This window comes from Ochotona princeps, chromosome 24 (assembly GCF_030435755.1).
Source record: "Ochotona princeps isolate mOchPri1 chromosome 24, mOchPri1.hap1, whole genome shotgun sequence".
In the NCBI taxonomy this organism is placed as follows: Eukaryota; Metazoa; Chordata; class Mammalia; order Lagomorpha; family Ochotonidae; genus Ochotona; species Ochotona princeps.
Window position 1 is genome coordinate 14,915,877 of NC_080855.1, and position 19,663 is coordinate 14,935,539.

Here is a 19,663-nt window from a genome sequence, read left to right on the forward strand (position 1 = left end):
ACTCACCGTCCATCTGACGAGTCGTTGAAAACCTTCACCCAAACTTTTCCATCTGCCAGCCCGGGAGGGGGGGGGGGTGTTGCAGATCAAACAGGATTGCCGGGTTCCACCTCGGACGGCCTTAGGTGAAGCGGTTGCCCTGGAGCTTGCAGAGCGGGTCAGCCTCTGGCTTTTAGGTCAAGGTGGGAGAAACGAGCAAAGAGCAAAAGCAAAATACCAACTCCGCATCTAGTGGGAAAACACGCTGGTCCGCGGCCCTGGTCCGCGCTCGCGTCGTCCACCCCTGTGGAGCCTAAGCATAATGTGACTTTTCTGTCAGGGGTGGAGACAGGGCAACTGTCTTGCCTGGAAATTACAGAGGAAAGGAGGGGACACGGTGATGAAATAACCTGGGGTGGTGGTGGTTCTTTATTAAGCCTCTAAAAAAATAAACTAACAACATGTGGGTCTTTACCTGAATCTTTCATTTTAAACAGCTGAGTTGTAAAGAGAAAACTCAGCGTAAGAGGACAGGTCAAAGCTGAAGTTGTCAGGTACCTTTTAAAAGTCTGTGTGCTGGTGGTTTGTTTGTTCAGGGAGGCTTTCCTCGGAACATAACTCTAGGGGGTCTGGGCACTGTTAATGGAGACACCTCCATTCCAGCAATCCTGTTTGAAGTTTTTCATCAGACCTTTAGGCCATGCTCCCTGAAATGATACAGAAATGTGTCCTCTGTTTTGGTTTGCTGAAGGTCCCTCTCTCCCCCACATGTGGTAACATATTATTGTGTTTCATAGGGAGTTCTGGTTACAGTGTATTAAAATAGTTCCCTGGAGATGCTATTGCATGCTCCAGAAAGTCCAGCCACCCTGGTCCTCTGCCTAGCCCCAGGACTACCAACTCTTTCATTATTTTAAATTTTTTTTTCACAGCATTGATCATAATCTAGCATTCTGTTTCACATTCATCTTTAATTTGCTTTAAAAACTTTTTTTTAAATGGTTTCGGCAATGATAGCCTAATGACTTAAGTCCTGGCCTTGCATGTGCTGGGATCCCATATGGGTGCAGTTCATGTTCCAGCTGCTCTACTTCCCATCCAGCTCCCTGCTTGTGACCTGGAAAAGCAGTAAAGGATGGTCCAAAGCCTTGGGACCCTACACCTGAGTGGGAGACCATGAAGAAGCTCCTAGCTCCTGGTTTCGGATCTGCTCAGCTCTGGCCATTGGAGCAGACAGAGGATCTTGCTCTCTGTCTCTCCTCTATGTATCTGCCTTTCCAATAAAAGTAACAATGAAGGATACTGAGAAACAGCCCTGTGGAAGAGCTGCACAAAGCGAGGGACGTGTGAGAGAACTCCAAACTTTTAAGACCTGTCTGGGTGCCTCATCTAGGACTGTCTGTGTTCAGTGACCTGGAAGCTCTCTGAACTCTGTCCTTTTGGGTTCCTATGGAGCAGGTGTCATCGGTCACATCACCGACCACAGTGTTGTCCATCGTTAGTTCCTCTGCCTCACCAGCTGTGATGTGGTGGGGCTGACAGTTCCAGTCCTGGCTGGAGCTTTCTAGGGACCAGTCCCCAGCTAGGAACACATCAAGAGTTACCCCAACAGAACACCAGCAGGAAGCGCTAAAGCATGATGGGCTCTGAGTTAAGTCTCAGGGCAAAGATCAAGTGTTAGAAGGAAGCATTCACCTTGTACTGCGCATGCTCAGGGAATCTCCACTATGTGGAACTCTGGGTGGGAAACGAGGGACGGATAGCAAATGGGTCTTTATGTCAGAGTCCCACAGCCATGTTTTGTGTGAAGCCTCTTTCAACTTAGCAAAGACTTCTCTAGATTCAATTATACTGTAGCAGGTGTCAGTACCCCCTCCTTTTAATGAATGAGTAGTATGCTATTTAATGGATAGATCTTAATTTGTTTATTCTTTAACCCTTTGCTAGGAAAGTGGATTTTCAAACTGAAAGAGTTAAAAACAAAAGAAAGATTAGGGGTAGGTGTTTGATGCGGTGGTGAAGACATCACTGGAGATTCCTATGTCCCATTTTTGAGTGCTGGTTTGAGTTCCCAGCTCCCAATTCCAGCTTCCCGTACTGTGCACTCTGGGAGGCAGCAGGTGATGGCTCAAGGAGTTTCACAGATGGGGTTCTCAGCACCAGGTGCTGCAAAAGACCCAGGCTGTTGTGGACATATAGGGAGTGAACCAGCAGATAGAAGATTGAGCTTTCAAATAAAAATAAGAACATAAATAGTTCAAGGGTGAAATACCGTAAAGTGTGCACTTGCATCCTTGTGGCACCCTCACCACCCTTTATCCCTAGAACATTTCTACCTTCAGGTGTAACTGTCTACAAGATGCACAAACACCAGCTCCTCATTCTCACCTGCCTCCCCCAGCCCCAGGTGACCACCATTGTTTCTGTCTTGATAAATTCAACTGCTGGACCTCTTTAAGGTGGAATCATGCAATGCTCATTTTCTGGCTGGCTTATTTAGGCAGCATAATGCAATGGTCATCCATGCCATAGCAGGTGTCAGAATGTCCTTGTTGTTAAGACTGATGGATACTATGTTGTCTGTATTTGTCAGTGCAACTTGGGCTGTTATCATCTTCTGACAATGTTGAGTGGAGCTGTTGGGAATACATATGCACAAATAATCCAGTTACTTTTTAAAAGATTTACATTTTTTTTTAAAGATTTTATTATTATTGGAAAGCCGGATATACAGAGAGGAGGAGAGACAGAGAGGAAGATCTTCCATCCGATGTTTCACTCCCCAAGTGAGCCACAACGGGCTGGTGCGCGCCGATCCGAAGCCGGGAACCAGGAAACTCTTCCAGGTCTCCCACGCGGATGCAGGGTCCCAAAGCTTTGGGCCGTCCTCAACTGCTTTCCCAGGCCACAAGCAGGGAGCTGGATGGGAACTGGATGGGAAGTGGAGCCACCGGGATTAGAACCGGCACCCATATGGGATCCCGGGGCTTTCAAGGCGAGGACTTTAGCCGCTAGGCCACGCCACCGGGCCCCAAGATTTACATTATTTTTATTGGAAAGGCAGATATACAGAAAGAAGGAGATACAGAAAGATCCTCCATTTGCTGGTTCACCAAGTGGCCGCAACAGCTGGAGTTGAGCTAACCTGAAGCCAGGAGCCAGGAGCTTCTTCCAGGTCTCCCACATGGGTGCAGGGTCCCAAGGCTTTGGGCCGTCCTCTACTGCTCCCAGGCCACAAGCAGGGAGCTGGATGGGAAGTGGAGCTGCCGGGATGTGAAATGGCAACCCTATGGGATCCTGGCATATGCAAGGCGAGGATTTACCCCCTAGGCTACTGTTCTAGTCCCTGCTTATATGTTTTGTGACTTGAGACTCCATTTCCTTCCCTCTTTTCTACCTGCAGTGTGTTCTGGGATCATTTCATTCCCCATTGCATCGCCGTTGATCCAAGCTTGCTATCTCTCTCTCTCTCTCTCTCTCTCTCTCTCTCTCTCACACACACACACACACACACACACACAGTGTGAAGATTCCAAGAACCACTGGTGTGTACCTGAAAGTGGGTGAGTTGCTAACATATGAATTATATCTCCGTGAGCTATTAAAAAAACGAAATGTGAGAAGTCAATTTACCACAGGGGTACATCTTTGAGTAGTGGGGAAAGAGAGAGAACGGACGAGAGATGGAGCCAGGAACATAACCCAAGTCTCCCTCTAGGTGGCAGGAACTCCAGGACGGGAGCCATTGCCACTGCCTCCTAGGGACTGCATCAGGTAGGAGTTGGAGCCGGGATGGGAACCCAGGCGTTCTGGTGTTGAATGCAGCTGTCAACACTGCTAAACTAAAAATCCCTCTCCCAATTTTCCATGGCATTTGCTGGGTTAGGAAATTAAGCAGTAAATGTCGTATTCTCTGCTCAGTTAAACTGCTCCAGTCCATGAGTTCCTGCAGGGATCCCAGATGGATGTCGGATCATGTACTGGCTGCCCCGTTTCCCATCCAGCTCCCTGTTTGTGGCCTGGAGAAGCAGTAGAAGATGGTCCAAAGCCTCAGTACTCTGTGTGGGAGACCCAAGAAATCTTCTGGCTCCTGGCTTTGGATTGCCTCAGTTCTGACACTTGTGGCATTTGGGGGAGTGAAATAGCAGACAGAAGATATTTGTCTCTCCTTCTCTCTGTAAATTCAACTTCTCAATTAAAACAAAGAAAAAACAGCCCTTCACAAGGAAGAAAATATCAGGCAAAATTTTTATAAAGAGAGGTGAGGGGCCAGTGCCATAGTGCCACTGGTTAATCCTCCACCTTTACTTGCCAACAACCCATATAGGTGCCAGTTTGTGTCCTGCTGCTCCACTTCCCATCCAGCTCCCTGCCTGTGGCCTGGGAAAGCAGTTGAGGACGGGCCAGAGTCTTGTAACCCTGCACCCACATAGGAGGCCTGGAAGAGGCTCCTGGCTCCTGGCTTCAGATTGGCTCAGCTCTGACCATTGCAGCCATTTGGGGAGTAAAACAGTAGATGGAAGATCTTTTCCTCTCTGTAAATCTGCATTTCTAATGGAAATGAATATATCTAACAACATAGAAAAGTGGGTGGAGAGCTGTTGGCTGAGGCTCATGTGGCACTGTTGTCACCGTGTCCTCGCTCATCTTGCTTGAGAAGAGTCTGCATCTTCCAGTTCCTCTGCAGGAAGTTCCTCTCTGGCTCCTGTGGGTTAACCACCTTTTCAGTCACCTGCCAGTCATAAACCAGTTGTTCTGGTTTCCCGAGCATCAGGCCTCTCTGAGTGACTTTTTGAAACACAATGTAGGCTTCCTTTTCCAAGTCTCCCACCTCTGCCCAACACCCTAGTCTGCCCTGTGTTTCAAGGGTTAGTTTCCCAGAAGCACAAAGAAGTTGCCAGAACCACTGTGAGCTGCCCATTTCCTGAGCTCTGCTGGCTCTATTAGCAGAGTTTAACAACTGAAAATGACCCACCTGAAAGCCCCTAGTTCGGAACTGAGCGGCCAACTCTTGCTTGCTGCTAATGCTCACTGTGGGAGGCAGTAGGGAGGCCTTCAGAAACTGGGTTTCTGTTGCCCAGCTGGATAGAGTTCTTGGCTACCAGCTTCAACGCCAGGCCTCATTCAGGAGGAGTCAGCCGTTGGGCTGTCTTTCTTTCTCCAGTAGGTTTTCAAAGCTATATTTTAGAGCTGTAGAAACAGCAGCAGTTCAGGTGGAACTGGCTTATTGGTTAACATGGGAAATAACTGCCTCATTGCTAACGATTATCTCCTTCTTCCCTGATGTGCTCATTAAAACCCCCTAACTCAAGGGCACGGAGAAAACCTAATTACAATCATTCACCACACATGAGAGGTTGACTGATTATTATTCATTATTCATGAGTTACTATTAGCATGTTGCTGGGTCTGCCCTGCACCTGAAAGAGCCTGGTACTTTCTTTGAAAAGCAAGGGGCCAGTGTTGTGGAGCAATAGTTAAGCCTCAGCTTGTAACACTGGTATCCCGTTTGGAGTTCAGTTTGCCAAGTCCTTGCTACTGCACTTCCGATCCAGCTTCTAGCTAAAGCTCCTGGGAAAGTTGTGGAAGGTGGCTCAAGGATTTGAGCTGGCATGCATGTGAGACCGCAGTGGAGTTCCCAGGTCCTGGTTTAAGCCTGGCCCAAACGTGGCTTTCAAAAATTACTTTTATTTTTAAGCAAATAATCAATTCTTTAAAAAAAAGAAAAAAGGCGAGAGAAACAGAGATCTCTAAGCAACAGCCAGTGCTCCAACAAACAGAAACCAGGAGCCAAAAAATCGCTCTAGGTGTCCCCCTTGTGGCAGAACGTCGAGTATTGCAGTCATCACGTAAGCCAACCCGAGCCTCTCCCCTTGTGCATTAGCGGAAAGCTGGAACCAACAGCAGAGCCGTAACTTACTTCCAGGAGCTCCAATACCGGATGAGGGACTCTTAATCGCTGTCCCTAAACTTGCTGGGTCAACAACCTGATTCCAAACCACCCCAGCATCCGTATTGGATCCTGGTGCTCACAAGATGAGAATTTAGCCATTGAGCCAACATGGATGTCTCTTGCATGGACAAATGAATGGGATGAATGAATGAGTGAATGAATGCATGCTTCTTCTGCTTAGTGTCTTTGGATCTCTTCATTTTGGAATAAGAGAGAAACTGTCCAAATCATTAAATAAATCAGCCAACCTGCATGAGTCGGGGCTCCCCAGAGAAACATGTTTAAAGGAGGCATGGATGAGAGGACTGACAGGAGTTCCTGGGCACCAGCTCTGTGGCATGGTCAGTTAACCCACTGCCTGTGAAATGGTGTTCCGCGGGACTCCCAGCTGCCCCACTTCCCCTCCCTCTGCCCGCTGATGCACCTGAGGAAGTGGCAGAAGATGGGCAAGTACTCGAGCTCCCATCACCATGTGGGAGACTAGGGTGGAGTTCCAAGCTCCTACTTTGGGCTTTGTCCAGCCCCTACTGTTGTGGCCATCTGGGAGAATGAACCAGGGTGGAAGATCTCATTTCTGTTTTTCTGACTCTCTCTTTCTCTGTGTAACTGCCTTTAAAATAAATGTCTTTTTTTAAAAAAGGTTCCAGGACAATTTGCATTAGCTTAAAAATTCTTTCTTCCCCCAGCCCCCCGCCACATTTCCTATATACTAGCTCACTTCTCTATGTGCAGACCAGCAATGGTCCAGACTAGGAGCTGGGAATTTGGTTCCGCATGGAGACAGGACCCCACTCACTTGAGCAATCCCTTCTGCCTCCTGGGTTTATGTTAAAGAGAGGTGGTGTCAGGAGCTGGAAAGACACTCACACTCAGACACTCCTATGTGGGACACGAGTATCTAACTCCTAGGCTACATGCCCAGGTTAACTTTCTTTTTTTAAATATATATATATATGTATATATATTATTGGAAAGGCAGATATACAGAGAAGAAGAGAGACAGAAAGATCTTCCATCCACTGATTCATTCTCCCAGAGGCTGCAACAGCTGGAGCTGAGCTGATCCAAAGCCAGGAGCCTCCTCTGGGTCTCTCATGTGGATGCAGGACCCCAAGCTTTGGGCCGTTCTCAACAGCTTTCCCCAAGGCCTGCAAAGAAGCAAGTGAAGCTGCTGACTTTCTAAGTGCTCAGCACCTCGTCTCTTTATTGCCCCGGAAAGAATCTTTTTTTCCCAGACAGGAAAAGCTAATTTGTAAAGTGGCCAGGTGAATGGAAAAAAAGAAGAAAATGGAAAGTAGGATATGGGGTACCTCTTTTTTTGTGACATTCTTTTTCTTTCTTCTTAATTTTATTTATTTGTTTTAAAAATGGTTTTTTAAAAGATCCGTTTATTTTTGTTGGAAAGGCAGATTTACAGAGAGGAGGTAGAGAGAGCTCTTCTGTCTGCTGGTTCACTCCCCAAGTGGCTGATCCGAAGCCAGGAGCCAGGAGCTTCTTTTGAGTCTCCCGCGCAGGTGCAGGGCCATCCTCGACTGTTTTCCCAGGCCACAAGCAGGGAGCTGGATGGGAGGAGCAGCCAGGATATGAACTGATGCCCATATGGGATCTTGGTGGTGGGAAGGTGAGGATTTAGCCACTAGGCTATTGTGCAGGGCCCTGATTTTATTTTTCATATTGTTTAGACACTTGAGAGGAATGCATGCCTATGTATGCCTCTGTTTAGGGAGGAGGGGTCAGTGTGGAGGAAGGTGAGTGGGACATGTGTTCCCGTCTTTCTTTTTTTTCCCTCTGTGTCCAAAGGGGAGAAGGGGGAGAAGGCCTCTCCTTGCTGTCAAAAGTACATCAGGGGCCCAGCGGCGTGGCTTAGTGGCTAAAGTCCTCGCCTTGAAAGCCCTGGGATCCCATATGGGCGCCGGTTCTAATCCCAGCAGCTCCACTTCCCATCCAGCTCCCTGCTTGTGGCCTGGGAAAGCAGTGGAGGATGGCCCAAGGCTTTGGGACCCTGCACCCGCGTGGGAGACCTGGAAGAGGTTCCTGGTTCCCGGCTTCGGATTGGCACGCACCGGCCCGTTGTGGCTCACTTGGGGAGTGAAACATCGGATGGAAGATCTTCCTCTCTGTCTCTCCTCCTCTCTGTATATCCGGCTTTCCAATAATAATAAAAAAAAAAATCTGCAATAAAATATTAAAAAAGCACATCAGAAAAAAAAAAAAAAAAACCATCTACAAAAAGGACTACATCAGCACTGGGAGAATGTTCCTTTGATGATGCTTGGAGATCCCAATGTGGGGAAGAGTGTTCTGAGGATGGTGCTGCTTGAGTGGTTTTGAAAGCCCTGAGATTTTTGTCAGTTTCATTGCTCTAGGATTGAGAAAATTTTTCTAAAGCCTATTGGTTGACAAAGTCCACGTGATGCATGCTCAGACCCAGGAACATACTAAAAAGCCTGGTCATGGGGATTGTCCAGCATGCTCTGTTTTCCATCTTCTGATGTGGCTGTTAATGTCCTCTGCTGGCCTAGAGGAGCTGGCTGTCATAACTCACTACACAGGCATCAGCAACTGAGGAAGCCGTCTTGACACACGCACTCCAAGGTTGGACCACATATCTTGTGATTTTCCCTGTGCACAGGGTTTGAGACCAGTGGTCTAGTTGGGGAGTTCCCCAAGAAACCTCATCTGGGGTGACCTCAGACTCTTATGTATAACAGCCAGTGTAGGATCAGGTTCAGTCTGTCGCCTGCAACAGCCAGTACAGATACTGGTCAGCTCTGCCTCTGCCCTGTATCTTAAGCAAACCAATGCATGCTATGGCCCAGCCTGGCCAGTCCACCACAGACTCAGGCATACCAGTGGGTGCTGTGGCCTAGTTGGGGTGACCCTAGTAACTCCTACCAGGTGAACCCCCTAGACCCAGTTTCTGTCTAACCTAGCCTCTGCTGTTGCCTAGCCTGGCCCAGACCACATCCCTTCCGGCTCTCATGCATATCCATGGGTGCTGTCGCTTAGCTCAGCCCAACCTGCTCCCCAGAACCGGCCGTCACGTATGCTGAAAGATGCTGCCACCTTGGTCCAGCCTGGCCCAACCCCAACCTTGGTACAGCCCAGCAGCAGAGTGTCCACAGTCTCTGCCAGGCATGTTCCAAGCCCTGGATCTTGTGCCTGCCAGGGGGCATTCCAGCCTGACATGACTTGCACCTGCCAGTTGGTGCTGCAGCTTAGCTTTTGCGGGTCCACACCCATTCTGGCTCTTGTGTATGCCAGTGGGTGCAACGGCCTAGCCCGGCCCGGCCCGCCTCCAGCCCTCATGTGAACTGGTGGGTGTTGCGGTCCAGTTCACCCTGGCCTGCACCTATGGGGTGCCTCTTGAAAGCACAGAGGGAGAGACAACCAGGAATTCTTCGTTTTCCATTCAGGTCACATAACTGATCCTATCTGTCAGCATAGTGATTACTGTGACTTCTTTAATAGAACAAGAAGTATGGTACAGGCTGAAGCTAGCTCTTCCCCCAGGTCATTTGGTAGTGCTGGGGACCCAACCTGTCCGGGTCTGCCATGTGGGTATCAGGACACCAATCACTGTTGCTTCCCATGGTCCACATTAGCGGCAAGCTGGATCGGGAGCCACAGCCAGAGGCAGGCATGCTGATCTGGGACTCAGGTATCTTTATTGTGGGATCATTTTCATTAGCAGTGCTAATAAGGCTCAGCATCAGACAACAAACCCTGGGGCTCTCAGCCAGTCTGTGCCCCTTCCCCCACCTTGAGTGAGGTTTGTCCTGGGTGGGCAGTGTCTGAGCATAATTTAGAACTTCACACATCAGTGCATTTTCCAAAGCTTGGGATGAGGGACCCAATGAGCCTTTCATTTTGCCAAATCACAGCGCCGGGAAACAAAAAAGCCACCACTGACCTTCAGCATTCTTGCATGAAACAAAGCGCACTCATCCAGCAAAGACAGCACCGCCCAGTGTGTGTGATAAACAAGCAGCACTTGTCCCGTTTTCTCATTTCATCCTGCAACCCCGGGGAGAGGAAGGAAGGCTGGGGTTGTGGGGGAAGGGTACTGGCTGCTCTCACTTCCCTTCCTGCTGGTGAGCTTGAGCTGGGACAGCACTGTGGGCAGAGGGGTCTCTAAGCCACGGCTGCCCCAGGGTTGTAGTTGCCAACCGGGGGTGGGGTATGGTTGGGGGGCAGCAGGGCGGGGAGCAGGGGGAGGCTCTCCACATCTAATCCCCAGGGCCTAGCTCACAGATACACACCCCTTCATGAAGACAGCTCTCCTCTGTCTCTGCCCAGTTGTGGAGTGGGAAGAAGGATTGCAAACTCAGGGGGAGGGACTGCCCACGAGAGGCCTCTCTCAGGCAGTATTAGCATCAAATGCTTCTCACCAGAGTGGAAAATAGCAGCTGGGGCCACGCAGCAAGGCTTGTTCTGTGGGTACCCGGAGGTTGCTGAAGGCCCCCCAGAGAGCTCTGCAGAGGCCCCCCTGTCTGCGCTCCTCAGAGCCCAGCGATGACACTCACTTGGTTTTGACTTGCTGCTGCTTCTCTCCTCTCCTCTCTCTGCAGCTCAACTCACAAGGAGTTTGACTTTTTCTTTTTCTTAAGGCAATGCATTTCTGAATCAGATAAGAGTTCCTTTTCCCATAAAACACAGGGACATGGAAATAAATGGGTGTGTGTGGGGGGGGAATAATGAAAATATTCTGGAGGAATGCAGTGGACATGAGGCCTAGTAGTTGAGTGCCTAAGTTCAGGTTCTGGTTCTGGCTCCTGGCTCCAGCCTCCTGCCAGTGTAGACCTCGGAAGGAATGATGATGGTTCAAGCAGCGTGGTCCTTGCCACTTGTCTGGTAGACCTGGGCTGAGGTCCCAGCAGCTGCCTTGACCCTGGCTTTGTCCTGAAAGTGTCTGGCACTTGGAAAATAAACCAGTGCATGGCAGATTTCTCTCTGTCTCTTCTTCACTGTTGCTCTGATTTCAAAGAAATTCATAGGTCTTTTTTTAAAATGGGAGATTGTGGGCCAGCATCATGGTGTAGTATTCAGCTGGAGGTGAGCTGATCCGAAGCCAGGAGCCAGGAACCTCTTCTGGGTCTCCCACGCGGGTGCAGGTACTCAAGGCATTGGGCCGTCCTCGACTGCTTTCCCAGGCCACAAGCAGGGAGCTGGATGGGAAGTGGAGCAGCTGGGATAGAACCAGCGCTCATAGAGGATCTTGGCGCATGCAAGGCAAGGATTTAATCACTGCTGGGCCCAGAATATTTGCTTTGTAAACAAAGCTTTAGGCAGCACAGTCAGGGCCACCTTGGGTGGTGGAGAGGGCAGGGGTGGAAGGATGCTCAGCGTCAGTATTTGTTTGAAAAAAAAAAGAAAAAGTTGTAGGTTTTCTGCCCCAAATAAACGGTCCCTGAACTTGCTGTGTAAAGTCTGTTTGCTTCTATTCCCACCTGGAAGCGTGGAAGCCCGGGGGAAGTCATGCAGCATGGGTCATCACCATTCCCGCCCATCGCAGGACAGACACGAGCGGGCTGAGGCAACGTGCTCAGAGCTGGGGCTGGCACAGCAGGTGTCCCCGGCTGTGGGTAGGGCTGACTGCGGGCAGCCTGTCTTCCCGCTGTCGGCATTGTGCTTTACCATCTCCAGGCACCATCTGCCAAGCTCACGGCCCTGTTCCCTCCTTGGGAACTTTGGAGAAGTGGATCATGCTTGAGCCATCCATCACCTGATGCCTCCCAGTACACGCACGGCAGGAAGCGGATTGCCAGCAGGGCTTGAGATGGATTGCAACCAGAGACTCCAATACAGGATCCGAGTATCCCAAATGGGAATTCAAGCAGCTTGCCAAATGTCCCTGACTCTGTCAACATTGTAAGAGCTGCTAGTCTGCTTTCCCAGGGGTTGCGCCATTAGTATTCCCACCAGCAATGAAGGTTTCAATTATTATTATTATTATTATTATTTTTGGCAATGGCCAGCCTATGGGTCTGAAGCTGTAGCTCTTGATGTCTTAGCTTCGCGTTTTCCTGGTGCGTGACAATCTTGACTGTCTCTGTGTGTATCAGTTCCTTACACGTCCTCCAGAGAGGTGTCTTTCAGATCCTTTTTCTCTTTAAATAGTTGGCATATTTAATTTTTTTTAAAAAAAGGTTTATTCATTTATTTTCAAGTTTGAGTAAGAGTTTTGAAAAGATTTATTTTATCATTATTTTAGAAGACGTATCTATTTTTATTGGAAGATCAGATTTACAGAGAGAAGGAAACACAGATTCACTCCCTGAGTGGTCGAACAGAGCTGAGCTGAACCGAAGCCAGGAGCCAGCAACTTCTTTCTGGTCTCCCATGCAGGTACAGGATCCCAAGGATTTGGACCATTCTCCACTGCTTTCCCAGGCCACAAGTAGGGAACTGGAAGGGAAGTGGAGCAGCCAGGGTGCGAACTGGCACTCATATAGGATCCTGGGGGCCTGTAAGGTGAAGACTTTAGCTACTAGGCTAATGCGCTGGACCCTTATTATTATTATTATTTTTCTTTGAAAGGCACAGTTAGAGGGAGAGACAAAAAGAATCTTCCATCCACTGGTTCATTCCCCAGCTGGCCACAATGGCCAAAGCTGAGTGGATCTAAAGCCAGGAGCTAGTAGTAGATGGAAGATTCTCTCTTTCTCGGTCTGACACACACACTAACACACATACACGTGCCTCTCGAAGAAATAAAGTCTTCAAAAATTGTTGATAGTTAAAGAAAGAGAAGACAGCCCAGGTAACTGCAGGGTTGGCAGCTCACCCCGCTGTGGCTCCTTTCCCAGTGGGAGGCTCCATAGCCCAGTCCTGACCCCGCCTGGCTACCGGCGAGAGTCTCTGTAATTCCTCGGCGTGGCGTCAGGTGTCGCCCTCGAGTCGTCGGGAGACAGTTTCCACTTGGCCAGCGTCTTTGGAGCGCCAGGATTCAGCTGGGAGGTCCACGGGCCCAGCAGCAGGAATCCGATTCTCTTTTGAAGCCAAGAAGCGGTTTATTATACCGCTGGCTAATTGGCCGTCCACACCCGAGAGCAGGTGTGCGCGCCCTGCCGGCTCGCAGACTTTTCTCCCACAACTCCCTACGCTGGGCTCACATATCTGTGTGCACCTGCCACATGGTGGAGACTGTGGCTCTTCTTTCCACCCTCCTTCCTTTTGTTTCTCTCTTAATAAAACATATTTAAAAAATATATTTGAAAGGCAGAGTTACAGAGACAGAGTGTGCGTCCATCCATTGGTTCACTCATCCAGATGGCTGCAAAACCAGGGCGAGCCAGGGTGAGCTTTCTCCCAGTCTTGCACATAGGTGGCAGGGACCCATGCTCTTGGGACATCTGATACCTCTCTAGGCCGTTAGCAGGAAGATGAATCTGAAGCTGAGCAGCCAGTGCCCATATGGAATGCAGAATATTGAAGGGCTTACTAACCATATCACCACACTACCTCTATTTATGATTTATTTTTTTTACTGTAAAGTCATATTTACAGAGCGAAGCAGAGATAAAGTTAAAGATCTTCCATCTACCGGTTCACTGTCCAGGTGGCAGCAATGGTCTGAGATGAGCTGATCCAAAGCCAGGAACTTCTTCTGGGTCTCCCACACGGGTGCCGGGTCCCAAAGCTTTGGGCCATCCTCGACTGCTTTCCCAGGCCACAAGCAGGGAGCTAGATGGAAAGTGGGGCAGCCGGGATTAGAACTGGCGCCTATATGGGATCCTGGTGCGTTCAAGGTTAGGACTTTTAGCCGCACTGCACTGGGCCCCGTTTTTATAATTTTGAAGCTAATCTATAAGGATCTCAGATTTCAGTACAGGTATTTGGCACAGCTGTTATGCTGTGGCATAGGATGGCTGCTTCCCAGATTGGAATGTTTGTGTTGGAATACTGACTCTTCCTGCTTCGTGCTATTGTGCACCCTGCAAGGTAGCAGGTGGTAGCTCACGTACGTGGTCCCCTGCCACCACCACGCGGGAAGCCAAGGTGGAGTTCAGGTTCCTGCTTCAACCTGGCCCAGCCCTGGCTGTTGTGGGCATTGGGCGTGTGAGCTGGCCGATGGAAGGTCTTTCTGTGTCTGTGTTCTCTGGAGCTCTGCCTTTAAAAGAGCTTGCAGGACTCGGAAAGCTGTTTTGGAGGCTACTTGGAGGCAAACATTTAGTCCTGCTTATTCTGCGGACCTGGGCCCAGGCTGTGACTCGTGCTTTGTGGACAGGACACAATAACCCATCGTGTGGTGACCTAGCCAGCTCCAGGCCTCTTCTGGTCCACAGTCAAGTTCTCCCAGTGGGACCCTGTACCCACTGCCCCCACCCATCCTAAACCTCCTGCCCTGCGATGCATGCTCTTAATTGAGTTTATTAAAGATAGAAATTAAGCTGGCTTGTGGCAAAGTGGGGAGAAGCGCCAGATACTGGTGCTGGCTTGAGCCTGGGTTTCTCCACTGCAGACCCAGCTCCATGCTAACGCACCTGGGAAAGCAGCAGCAGGTGGCCTGAAGGAACTTCTGGCTCCTGAGGTTGGACTGGCCCAGCTCCGACTGTTGTTGCCTTGGTGGGTTAACAATCAGATGTGTTTTCTCTCTCTGTGGATGTAACTTTTTATTTTTCTTTTTAAAAAAAGATTTAGTTATTTCTATTGAGAAGGCAGATTTACACAGAGAAGGAGCGACAGGAAGATTTTCCATCTGCTGGTTCACTCCCTAAATGTTCACAATGATCGGAGCTGAGTCGATGCAAAGCCAGAAGCTGCTTCCTGGTGTCCCACATGAATGCAGGGGCCCAAGGTGTTAGGGTATCCTCCACTGCCTTCCCAGGTCTTTCTTATTCATTTATTGTTTTTGATGATGCTTACATAGTTGATCAAAGTGAGAAGGACTGAGGGTTAGGGGAAAGTGGGTGAGACCATTGTTTCCAAATTTTCTTTTTCTTCTTCCTTTATCTGGGGCAAGTGGGGAGAAAGGAGAGAAGTCACCTGGGGGTTGGGAACAGCCACCTGATATCAGCCCAGGGTCCCTGACATGCAGCATGGTCCAAGGGTTCTGCTTTTTGATAGTTTGGAGATGCTGACAATCTCGCCAATCCAAGGATGAGGAAATCTTTCCAAGTCTATTGGCTAACAGTTTGCCTTAGCGTCTCCATTCGCCCAGATATCTGTCGTCATCACTTGATTGGGGTAGTTGTCCATTTGCTCTGCCCTCCCTGCTCTGCTATGGTACCAGATGTCCTCTTTAGGACCCAGTGTATCTAGGCCTGCTGTCCTCCGCTCTGTCTTATTCTCTGAGAAGGGTGCCCCAGGACCTGTGAGAATCCCCTGCACCCACTGCTGCCACTGCGTCTCCCGAGGCAGGTCAAAGGACCCAGGCCAGGTGACTCAGCCCACTCCCCCCACCCCCGGGACCTCCCTCCTCCCATCCCTGGGGCTCAAGGACCTGGCAACCCCCACATATCTTTAGAGAAAAAAATAGAATAGCCTAGGCAACTGGTATGGTTAGCACAGATTTATCATTCACCAGGCCCAGGGTGCCCATCAGCTGTTAGCTGCTTTTCTCCCAGCAATGTAACGTTTGCCTAGGTACAATGCAACCTAGGCCATTGCCCAAAGCTGGGGCCTTCCCATGTCCTAAGCTGGGAGCTTGATGGGGAAGCTGAGCAGCTGGGACATGAACTGGTGCCCATATGGGGTGCTGGTGCCTGCAGCCAGAGAACCAGACTATTGAGCCACGGTACCAATACCCCCTGGAGGAAACTCCTGCTTGCTGGGTTGGGATCGACTCAGCTCCAGTCATTGTGTCTGTTTGAGGACTGAACCAGTGAATCAAAGACCTCTCTGACTCTTCTCTCTGTAAATCTGCTTCTCAGATCAAAATAAATAAACCTTTAAAAATAAAATGGAGACAAAAAATGTCCCAGGAAGAAGTTTGTGGTTAAAAAACAGCCCTTGAAACTACCTTGCACAGTGAGCCTACAATTGTGAACAACCAGGACACCCCTGAAATCAAAGAAAAATCGCCCCAGACTGCAGGGCAGACACATACGGTACCTGGGATGGTGCAGAGAGGAGCAGGTACTCTTCAAAGGGAGCCCTGAGCACACAAGCCTTTTCATCTCCACAAGCCAATGGGGTTGAGATCTAAGTCAGACGGGGCAGGGAGGGAGGAGCAGAGCGGGCTGTGCCTGGCAGGAGTCGCCCAGCGGGGTCCCTGGCTCCTGGCTTCCTTGGCTGGGGATCTGAGCCTGTTTCATCTTCTGCAGCTTCATTCCCGCCCCCAGCCCCCCGCCACGCCCAAGGCCTGCCTCCTGCCAGCTCAGTAGGCGCTGTTTATGGGGCCGGGGAGGACCAATGTTCTGGGCTCGACACTTGCCATTCCTTTGTAGTCTTACCTTTGTGTTATGTGGGTTTCCTTCCTTCTTGACTTCCGTGTGCTGGAAAGGCTGGCAGAGGAGGTGGTGCAGAGACAGTCTTGTTTGGACTCACTTTGAGATCTACCTCGGCCGCAACCCTCAGCATTGCGCAGCAGTGGCAAGCACCACCCACATTTTAGGGCTGTGTCTTGGGTGATTATGGCCGAAGACCACAGATTCTCCCAGTTGTACAGGCTATCAACCCCAAGGTCAGGGGTCATCAGGTAGACCTGGTGTCTGGGGAGAGTTCACTGCTTGGCTTTGAAGGAGCTATCTTCCTGCTGTGAATTCCCACAGTCTTTGCTCCATGCACGATCCTGGAGAGAGAGACTTCTTCCTCTTATTAGGGCACAGATTCCACCATGAAGGCACTACCCTTGTGGTTTCTTGGGGGGCCCATTATCCCGTAAGGCCCCATCGTCAAATGCCAATACACTACACTGGGAAGAGGGTTTGGGATCAGGGCTTCCGCAGATAGGAGCTTTTAGGGGACACAGACACTCATGTCATGACGGTGTCCTTCTGGGATCAGCAGGGGCTGTGCTCCATGGACTTGTTCTGTGGAAATCAGGCCGCAAGAGCTATGAGCATCAGCAATCACCACAGCCAGGGAGGGGAAATGTGGCTCTGAAAGGCCCTGCCTTCAAGGGCCCTAAGTCCTTCCTGCTCGTTTTCCCTTGGTGCATACCAAGAGGCATGTCCACAAGTCACTTCAAGGAGCCACGTGGAAAAGCCAGTCCTACCTTGTGCTCACAAGCAGAGGGGAACTGCTTACAGCTAATGGCCATAGAGTCCCCATCCAGATGCTGTTGGAAAGTGTCACATTTCAATCAGCAAACTTTGGACTAATCTGTCCTCTTTGGGCCAGTGCCATCCTGTGCCCTCACAGAGATCCTTATTTGGAGTCAGAAAGCACCTGCAGTAACCAAGGCAACACTGCCCAGAGGTTATCGAGAGGCTCTGAGAGAAGGTAAGGATGGGGCATGTGGTTAAAGGCTTGCACATGTTAACTTGACTAGGTTATAGGTCAAGCCTCATCCTGGGTGTGTCTGTGAGCCTGTTTGGGTGAGGTCTACAGTTGAATGGATGATGGGTAAAAATGACCCTCCCTAGGGGAGGTAGGTGGGCCCTACCCTCATCAGCCTAAGGTGTGGAAGCAGCCAATAGGCTGGCCCTTGGCGAGTCAAAGAGAGCATCTCCTCCTGACGGTGTGTGCTGGGTCCCTGGACTCCTGCCCAAAGGTCAGCTCTGCTCGAAGTCTTAATGCATGGCTCTTGGGCAGAGTGTACTCCCTGGCTCGCCTGGGTCTCCATGTTTCTGTCTGTAAGTCTTGGCTCTCCCAACCTCCAGGATGATAGGAGGCCATTTCCTGTCTCTGGGTCCCCAGACCCTGACTTCCAGTGGCTTCCCTCAAGATTGTTCTGTTGCACTGTGATGCAAGAGTACGTTCAGTCGACACTGTCCTTGCAAGTTTGAATTTGGAGCAGGTACATTGTAGGTCCTCTGGTAATGCTGGGTAATGGAAGATGGGACTCCGTGAACCCTGCCAGCCTGAATGGAATGACTGGTGGTCTACTGTGTGCTCAGCTAACTAGGTCAGGTGTTGTGTGTGCATTTTAAATGTGTGATGCTTTCAGACTATGATGGGTTTCACAGGCCCACTATAAGTTGAAGAGCAGCTGTCTGCACATCCTGCTGGTTCTATGTCTTTGGAGACTGAGGAACAAAAGCCTGATGCCTCTTGCAAGGGAAAACTTGAAGGTCTTAAGAAGAAATTGCACACTTATGATTTGGAGCAAGGGCTAGAGGTCGCCTTGCTCTGCTCTGAAGACTCGGCACAGTTCAGTGATTTGGGGAAGAGAGTCTGTGGTTCAGCGGTTTTCCAGGCCTGCCAAGTTGCTCATGGCTTCAGAGCCCTGATGTAGCTTGCATGTGCTTCTTTGGAGTGCTGAGAGAGAGCCGAAGCTGGAGGCTGAAGCAAGGCTGGTCCTTCTCACTCTTTCTGTCAAATGACATTGGGTGCAGTGCCCCTTCTGGTGATGTTGTTATGACAAAGCTGCACTCAGGAAACATTTACAACAAAACTTTTGAGGGGCCAGAGCTGTAGACTAAGCCAGGGATCCTGGCACGGTAAAGATTCAGCCACCTGAGTCATCACACTGGGCCCCTCTCTTGTTCTTTCAAATGATGAAAACAAATAAAGAAATTTCAAAGTGAAAACCGGTAGTTGGGTTTCATTTCTCCTTCCTTCTCTCACACTGTTATCAGCACACATGGTAGTTATTGGAGGTTGCTCCTGTCTTCCCTGTTGGATGTGAAATTCTTTTTTTTTTTTTTAAGATTTATTCATTTTTTATTACAAAGTCAGATATACAGACAGGAGGAGAGACAGAGAGGAAGATCTTCCATCCACTGGTTCACTCCCCAAGTGAGCGCAACGGTCGGTGCTGTGCCGATCCGAAGCCAGGAACCAGGAACCTCTTCTGGGTCTCCCACGTGGGTGCAGGGTCCCAAGGCTTTGGGTCATCCTCGACTGCTTTCCTAGGCCACAAGCAGGGAGCTGGATGGGAAGTGGAGCTGCCGGGATTAGAACCAGCCCCCATATGGGATCCCGGGGTGTTCAAGGCTAGGACTTTTAGCTGCTAGGCCATGCTGCTGGGCCCTGGATGTGAAATTCTTTTTAAAAATTATTTTATTTATTTATTTATTTATTTATTTATTTATTTATTTATTCATTCATTCATTCATTTATGGAGAGGCAACTATACAGAGAGATCCGAAGCCAGGAGGCAGAAGCTTCTTCTGGGTTTTCTATGTGGCTGCAGGGTTCCAAGGACCTTGGGCCATCCTGTATTGCTTTCCCGGGCTACAAGCAGGGAGCTTAATGGGAAGTGGAGCAGCTGGGACGGGAACTGAACCCGTGCCCATGTGGAATCCCCTCTGTTGATGCAAGGCAAGGATCTGGCCACTAGGCTATAACGCTGGGCCCCAGATGTGAAATTCTTAAGGGGCATAAACCATTTCTTGTGTATCTCCCTTGGGCTTATCACACAGCATAGCTCAGAAACAGACTTTCCAAAAATGGTGATTGAACCTTCCGCTTGGGGCCCCAGGGCTGTGTCTGCAAGTCTTGCAACTGTCACCTGGCTGGGAGATTTCCTCTATAAATAAGCAGTTTCTGTTTCAGGTATGGCTTACCCTGGTATTTATTCCCTGGGCCCTGCCCCACCCAGGGCTCAAACTTAGGAACTTGAATTAGGGGTGGTATTCAAATCTGTAGCCACAGGGCAAACAGAGCCCTTAAGGACCAGCA